Source organism: Acartia tonsa, chromosome 8, assembly GCF_053477335.1.
Source record: "Acartia tonsa isolate MP-2025a chromosome 8, ASM5347733v1, whole genome shotgun sequence".
Lineage (NCBI taxonomy): Eukaryota > Metazoa > Arthropoda > Copepoda > Calanoida > Acartiidae > Acartia > Acartia tonsa.
In genome coordinates this window covers 22,607,091-22,615,729 of record NC_137267.1, presented here as the reverse complement: position 1 = coordinate 22,615,729, position 8,639 = coordinate 22,607,091, and positions in this window count along the sequence as shown.

Below are 8,639 nucleotides of genomic sequence, written 5' to 3'. Positions count from 1 at the left end.
ATTAATTTTTTTCTTTTAATTAAGAATTAATGTAAAATTTGAGGAAGGACAGGAATGCCGCAAGTAGCTTTCATTACAGATGGACGCTTAAATCCTATATATAGAGTTACTACGCTCCTAGAAATTGTTATCACTTGAATTGTTTCTACTTAGCAACACCTTATTAAAGTTTATTTGGTCAGATAAGCAAATTTTAAAGTTCATTTAAATTAAATTATTTCTAAAACAAATAGTAAAATAACAAATTATTCATTTTTTTGATAAAGTTAAACTAATTTTAATTAAGTAAACGATGAAAAAACTATAACTACTCGATTCAGTAGAAAATTCGACAGACAAATTTATAAAATTTCGTCCATTTGGTAGATTGTATTTATTACGCGAATTTTTTTTTTTAAGAGTGCATTTTCCTTTGTCATTTAACCAAGAAATTTCAAGCTTCCAAAAGCAGAAAAATGTTTACCTTAGGGTAAGCCAACTTTATAAACCCTTTCTCTCTTACTTTACGAGCTTTTTTCTGCACTATTACATAATAGTTTTTTTTATAAACTTGATTTTAGTAAATGTTAAAGAAGGGTAAATACGTTCAATCAAAAAAAAACTCTAAATAAAAACAAAATAGTGCAGGTTTGAATAAATCCAGCTGATACATACACACACCTGATATAGCAGCAATAGATGCTATATAAAATGTCTTTATTTTTGACACCGTTTTGGCTAAAATTTTAATCCAAAAATTATATTATGTTAATCCTAAAATAAAAGTAACAGGATGTATGTCAATCTTTCTATGTTCACATTAAGATCTCGCAAACCGCTAGAGCAATATCTTTCTCATTTACAGTGAAGCTTTGTATAGGTTCAGGGAAGGTTTACAACTATTTTAGGGGAGGCTAACTCCACCCTTCCAAGAGTAAATGTTATATGAAAATATTCTTCCCCCTTAAATAAATTTTATATTAAAAAAAAAATTAAAATGGTAGGGATCTTCTCCTTCTCAAGTGTCTTTCAAGGAAAGTATACGCTAGTTTGGATATATAGAACAACCCTTGCGTGTTAAAAGCTTAATATAGAAATCTTGTAAATTAAATAAGGTCACTTTGTATATGTATGTGTGTATGTATAATGTATATATATTTTTATGAAGGGTATAATTTAAGTAAAGGTCAGACTGACAGACAGATACATGCTTCTTTAACGGTTTATACGCACTCACCCAAGGGTATTTATAAAGATAGACACATGAATGGTTAAAAAAAAGGATGATGAAACTCATTGAATTTAAGTCAACACAATTACTATCTTTTGTGACTAAGGGAAGTGTAACCCTGCGGGACAACAGCACAGAAAGCTCTTCCAGCTCTTATTTTGCCTTAACCAAAATAACATCACAAATACAAATCCTGAACATGCGTGGTTCTAAACCCTACATAGCAACCCTCTCATTTCAAACAATACAGTAAAGGTTCACATCATAGAGTCAAAACTTTGATGAAGGAGGGGGATTGTTATTTGATTCATAATAATGATAATAATTTTGAAATACAATAAATATAATGGGGAGAGGCATATTTTAGCCCTAAACACTGAAGGGCTACCCAAACACATAAAACTCTTACAGAATTTTAAATCAGAAGGCAAGGGAGGTTCTGCGCTCCACTTGGCACTTGGAGGGAAACGACCAGAATATTTACATAACCTTGAGGAGCGCAGCAAGAATACTTGACCTGGTGATAGTTTAGTTTTACTGATATGAACATCGAGTAGGTACACGAGAATTTTCCTGAAATTTACAAGTTGTGACATGACATTGCCACATTTCTCTCAGATAAATAACTTAAGAGAGGGCGGAGTTTGGGGCTTACAATACTTTATTCTCCCATTTGAGTACTTTTTAAAATCTTTATTGGTTTTTTAAAGTCGAAGTGTCCAAACTTTTCAACCAACAATTTTGTTGCACAGAATCAATTTATCTTCCATTGTCTTACCCCTAAAGAATACATGCTTTTCCATGAATTTCCTACTAATAGAAATCTACACTAGTATGTATAAAAAAGTAAATTGTAAGTATAACCATTCTAACATGGTAATATATATCTAATTAAGGGTATCAAGACCTAGTTTAAGGGTTGCTCAAAACTTTACTTTTTATATAACGTCAGATCCCTATGTGTATTTAAAATTTTGCCTAGTCCTTAGATAGGTCCAACTTTCCGACAGATTCAGATCTTCTATATACAGATTTCAAAGGTTGTTTGTCTTTAAAAAATTTGTTCATTTTCCTTCAACTTTTTTTTGCTCATATTTCATCATCATATATAAAACTCTTATCATAATATTATGTAATAATTGTCCTTTTATGTTTATAAATTTACTGCAATTGATTGTAATATCTTTTGTACGACGTAGCTTGGAAAATATTTAAATGCAATACATTTTCCTATTAGCGAAATTGGATTTTTTTGTCATTTAATATTGGAAGCTGGCGGTACTAAAGCATAGGTGAAATATTCCGAAACAAAAAAATCTCGAGTCTGGAGGGAAGTCAAAATTGTCTTTATGGCCAAATCGTCTGAATTTTTGTATACTTTATTGACTTCTCATTAAATTTGGGGGATTTTCTTATCTTTAAAATAGTGTTTTTGGTTGTACAGATCCAAAACAGTTATCTTTAGATAGGGATCTAAAGGGATAAGACAATGGTCGAGAAATTGATTTACATCCCCAATGATAATACACAAAATTATCCTTTCTGTAGATTACAATTAGCGGTTGAAATATTGAATAAAAGTCTCTAAAGTTGTTAGAAGAAAACGTTGTAAAAGTTTGGAGACTAGTGTAATAAAGAGCACAATGTCTTTAGGTGAAATGTCTGTTGTCTATCAAATGTTAAGTGGCTGTATGTTTGACTTTATATATTCCCATTAAAATCTTTTAAACGGCTGATAGAACCACATTTTTCATGTAAGCTTGGGTTATACATAGGTTATTTTTATAGTAGCATATTAACCACTTGAAAAAGGTTATAGGCGGAAAATTCCTTATAGGCTAGACGCGAAACCACTTATAATAAAAATGCCAATACTAGCTATACTAACCTTCAAAAATAATAAACCAAGAATAAAAAATTTCATAAACGTGATTCAGACAATAGGACTAACGAACATTAACAAGTATTTAAAGAAGAACCAGACGTCTAGCCAAAAATGACATTGAAATATAATTATTCAAATCCATTATCATATACTTCGTTGTTTTTACAGGAATACTCATGCAAAATTAATTTCAATATGACAATACTAACTTGCGTTTATTTACAAATCGGATGGACATACCCTAAATTTGGAAAAGCTTCGCTTTCCAAAAGGGTTGTTGTTACTTGTTTGCCCTTATCTGATCAAAATATAACAAAATTAGGAAAACTGCTGAAAAAAAGCGGATTTTGATTTATGAAAAAACATTACTGTAAAATGAAAGAAACAAATATCTCGATTTCAGCTATTTGAGGGGTTCTGACTTTGCTTTACCTTTTTATAGAAAATTTTACTTATCGGTAGTTTATATTAAAGTACACAGTCGAGCATAGAACGCCCCCCCCCCCCTCCATCCCTTTAGTTCTGAATAACTAATTTTAAAAGAATGGGGGAAAACTGTGCATGCTAGGCACATCGATTGATAGCACTCACCAATAAATTTAATCTTATGGGTAATTTTTTTCTATAAATGGGGATGTACATTAATTTATCGTCCAATGTCGTATCCATTCACTCTGGTTTGAAATTTGTGCAATTTCTGTGCTGATTACGGTCCTTTCTTATTTCAACTTTGATATAGGAGAATCCCTTAATTCTTGCACAAAAATACTGCAAGTTTAACTGTTAATTTTAAGGTCAAGTTTGATTATTTACTAAGTATATTTGCGATAACTTTTATTTAATGAAATCTTCCAATTTTTAACATGTACAAAACGGCCTGCTTAATTGCTTCAAGATCCATGTCAGATCTATATAGGAAATAAATGTCTATAAACGAGCTCAAGTTTTCCAAGGAATATTTGTTTAAAACTCATAGTGCTCCAATAATCCATAATAAACTCTCATTGCCCAGAACGATAACACCCATTATTTTACTTTATTAAAAATAAATTCCTTTTTTTAATTTCATGTTGCTATTTACCTTATATCAATGTATTTAATTTCTAATCATAAAAAAGAAAATTTAAATTTATAAAATAATAAATGTAAGAAAACTCTGTTTTAAAAGAATTCGATTGTGGCGACACTTTGTGTGTTCAAATATTAAACTAAAATTGTAATCATCATCATTAACCCTTTGGTGATGGTAATGTAAAGAAAAAATATAATTAAAAAAAATCTTTTTAAAATCATTTAGATTATTAAATATTTACTTTCTTTTAGATAGTAATGCCGGGTTAGGAAAATATATTTATTGAGAAATAGATATGCATATAGAAAACTAGCCAATAGGGAGATAATTATATCGAGCCAACTCTAGTTTATTTATATTGGTTTTGTATTTTTTTCGGAAAATAGTTACCAAATAAATTATTGTTTTTGTAATTTTCTAGTAGTAGAGCTACTCTATTAGTTTAAAATTGGTACCTGTTTGGTAGTAATCTACTTGAATGGAAATTGTGTGATGTATAATCATTTACCAGAACATTTTATATTTTAAAAAAGCATAGAAAACACAAAACTAGTTCTTAAATATATAATCAAATATGAACAAAGATTACAACATGTGACAGGAGGCGACACCACTAGATGTTACAAATAACTTATGTTACATTCAGGTGCATAACGATGCCAAGCTGATAACCATGATAAGCTGTCAAATTTTTAAAAAAGCAAATATTTTATTTTTGAAATTAAACTGATTGATAATAAAATTATTCTCAAGAAAGATATTTTACTTACTTATTACTTACTTTCTTAAAAAAAAAAGCAAATACTTTATTTTTTCTCTTCCTCTATTTAACAATTTTTTGTTCTAACTAAGTTTCTATTCGTATCTTTAGCCCTCGACTTTTTGTAAGCACTTAATTTCTATACCAAAAAAATAATAAAACAGCATTTCTTTAACCTCAAATCTCAACGAGTAGGTTCCGTAGGAACCGACATACATACCTATGTATAGAGTAGCTTTAGCATAGTTTGTTTCTTATCCACTTTATTCATTTTACATTTTATATTTTGACTTTGACTTCTTCTATTATATTATATATTTTTTATCAAGCAACTAACGAATCGCGCAACCTCTACCTCTATTTTATCTAATAAAAAAATAACAAAGTTTTTTCATAATTTTGACCAAAAATATATTTATTTATTCAAATTTAGATATCGAAAATTTTGTTTAATATATGACTATCGCTGACTGGACTGGTTAAGCTCATGTAGTGGGCATAGCCATCTACTCGTCGTAGTCGCTGGAGTCATCGACGTCGTCGGGTTCCTGTTGGAGGAGCTCCTCCACAAGGTCCTGCTGGACGGTGACCAAGCGGTCCATGGTGGCGATGGAATCCATGTTGGCCTGGAAGGAGCGGGCGTACGTGGGCATTACTGAAATTAGCCTCACGACTAACCCATAGTTGGAGTACATCATGCGGAGGATCTCCTCATCGATGGCATCTTGGCGGAATCTCCTCCACATAAGTCTGTCGCCCTCGTACACGACGCCCATTAACCTCCTCTTGACCATAAACCAGAGGTCCAGACAGCGCCTGTCTACCCCCGGAAATGGGAGTAGATCAGGCACTGCCGCGAGGTTCAGCAGCTGCTGGACGCCGTGCACGGGTGCAGGATCATCGATTTCATCGCTTGAGTTCAACATGGCGATGAGCTCCTGCACCTGGTCTTGGAGGGGAACATCTTCTTCTCCTCCAGCCTCCTCCGGAACTTCCGGCGCCCCATCCGGTAAAGCACCTTGGCCTTGTCCAACTTCCTCTTCTTGATCTGACATTTCTGAGACAATTGAACTTTGACCCTACCCACCCCCATATTTATACCCCCCTTGTGTCTTAATACCATACATTATTCAATCTTAATTTAACTTATTAATTAATAAATAACTTTCCCTACTTCCGATTTCCCGCGTATTCCCCCTATGCTTTACAACCAATTGTCTCCCCCCCGCCCCCTCTTTTGCTTTATTCTTTTGCTTTATTCTGCCGTGCTTTACCGGAAAACCACTCTTCCCCCCTCCCCCTATTTTTCTCCCCCCCAGTATATACCAAACGATAGGCGCCGCTCCGTCTGTCTAGCTGGAAGTCACGGCCGCGCACAAACCACCCACCACTCCCCTTCTAGTTTTTTCCCCCCCTCCTCCCCCTAACCTGTTGAATTCCCTGACCCATCTCCCTTATTTTAACCAGTTTCTCACTTCACTTTTTTTTATGCTAATGAAAATTAATCCATAGCGAAATATTAACAGACATCCTATTACTCTATACATCCTTCATAAAAAATAAAAGTTCATAGCAAGATATCTAGGATTTATTAAACAAATCAATGAATTTATGATAATTTATGATATTTTAATACTTTTACTTTTTGGATAAAACTAAACTGTATTATTCTTCAAAACAATTTTATATTTCAATAGCCATATCAGTAACTTTTGCAGTTTTTTTCTGTTGATTCATTGTTGATTTTTGTTGATTTTTGTGAACATCATGTGGACATTTCCGCGGGTGTTTTTGCGGATATTTTTGCGGATATCTTGTATATAAAGTCGTAGAGAACTTGACCGTAACTGGTTCAAACCGGAAATGGCCAACTTCTGGAACTATAGCTGGAGACAGGCCCCCTCTTGAGCAGTTATCCGCTCAGCAATTTCACCCAATTTAGCTTCATGAAACTCCATGTCCTTGTTTGGGTTGTATAGTGTGAGGGCCAACTCGGTTTCTAAATAACCCTGTTGGTATAGAAGACGGGCTACCTCACGACGTACTTCGTCACTGACATTGTCACCATTAACTATATTGAGAAGTCGTTCATATGTTATTGTCAATCTATTGCGTAGCGGCTGCCACATTTGTGGTATTCTTCCTCTCCGAACATTTCGTGTCTAAACAATAGTAAGATTTAAACCTCACTAAAGCAAAGCTATAACCAAATTACGCGCGCAATAGCACGCCACAGTCTTTTTTAACATGACCCACTTTCACCCTTTTACCTTCAAAAAGGGGTGGAATCAATGGATTAATGATACGTTTTCGCCTTCCCTTAAAACCCCCCCTCCCCCCCCCCCCTCTCCTCTCCCATTTTGTTGCCCCATTCACAGCCATGCTGTGACCAGTTCTCAAAACACAAAAATCAGATTCCGGAGGAATCGAACCATACATATTTAGGGAACACACTCCCATTATCAAAATACCAAAATCAGATTCCGTAGGAATCGCATATGACCTATTCTTAGGATTTTTTATATCCATTCTCAAAAATAAAAATCAGATTCCGTAGGAATCGAAACCAACCATTACACCTTGTTCACTTAAGTACACGATATGATTATTATTAGGGTATTCTTGTCCTTTTTTGGACTTTTCTTTGGTTTTTTTTGGATTTTTTGGATTGGACCAAGTGTTATCGCGAAATTTGCCGTTATCCTGTAATTATTGGTGTGGAGATGTCCTTAAAACCCGGACAAAACTCCACTCTATAATGAAAATAATTTGATATAAAGGAAACTGTCTATTTGGAGCTGAAAAGGGATCTCAACGGGAATAGCGACTCCTTATGGAGGTTTTGGTTCCTTAATTGTTCCGAATTCACGCTTGGAGAAGTTGCAACTGATAGTAGGAGGATGTCTGAAATACACAGCAAGATATTGTTTCATTGTTAAGATTATTATTTATTTGCACATATAACATTGTATCGGCTTGGCAAGCGTCAAAGTACACCAGTGGCTCCACAACCCTTAAAGGGTTATGCCAACTATCTGGTACAATGTTGCATGGAATTTTTATTGTAAAATATTGTCTCCATTCAATTTAAACTGGCCTGGTAACTAGGTGGAGATGAAGTTCGGCCAATTCCATGCTAGGTACTTAATAATTGTTATTATGTATATTATTATCTAACCTGCACCAAACACAACAAACCAGATGAATCAAACAAATCAAGCATAGTAACATAATTTATAATATATATCTAATAAAATATGTTGTACCTTTGAGGAAAATAAATCTTATCTTATCTTATCTTAAGATCCATGCTAAGCAGTCAGGAGATACAAGTCATGATGATCATGTTGAAGAAGTAGAGTGGGAAGGAGACTTCTTCATTGTTAAATAAACTAGACCCCTCTCCTGAGTACGAAATTACCTACCCATGTGACAGGAGGCGACACTAGTGCACCCCTCTCCTGAGTACGCCAGTACCTACATATGTGACAGGAGGCGACACTAGTGCACCCCTCTCCTGAGTACGCCACTACCTACACATGTGACAGGAGGCGACACTAGTGCACCCCTCTCCTGAGTACGCCATTACCTACTCATGTGACAGGAGGCGACACTAGTGCACCCCTCTCATGAGTACGCCACTACCTACACATGTGACAGGAGGCGACACTAGTACACCCCTCTCCTGAGTACGCCATTACCTACCCATGTG